Genomic DNA, 222 nt, shown 5'->3' with positions numbered 1-222 from the left:
GTCCTGTCACATGACAACAAAGCGTAACGGGACATCGGCAGGAAGGTGCAGAGTTTACCACTGTACTCCCAGCGGTACCTTTTTGAATCCTATGAGAGAATCTCACTCCCGGAGCCCGCAACCCACGCACGCAGGAAGGCAGCTGGGTGACCTCCCTCCGCCCGCCGCGCAGGCGCACTCCCTCAGAGACGGGCGCCGGGGCGTCTCCTCCCGATTGCGCAT

The sequence above is a fragment of the Tympanuchus pallidicinctus genome, unplaced genomic scaffold, assembly GCF_026119805.1.
Source record: "Tympanuchus pallidicinctus isolate F22 unplaced genomic scaffold, pur_lepc_1.0 scaffold8, whole genome shotgun sequence".
In the NCBI taxonomy this organism is placed as follows: domain Eukaryota; kingdom Metazoa; phylum Chordata; class Aves; order Galliformes; family Phasianidae; genus Tympanuchus; species Tympanuchus pallidicinctus.
The sequence above is the reverse complement of the archived record's forward strand: the minus strand, read 5'-3'. Positions refer to the sequence as shown.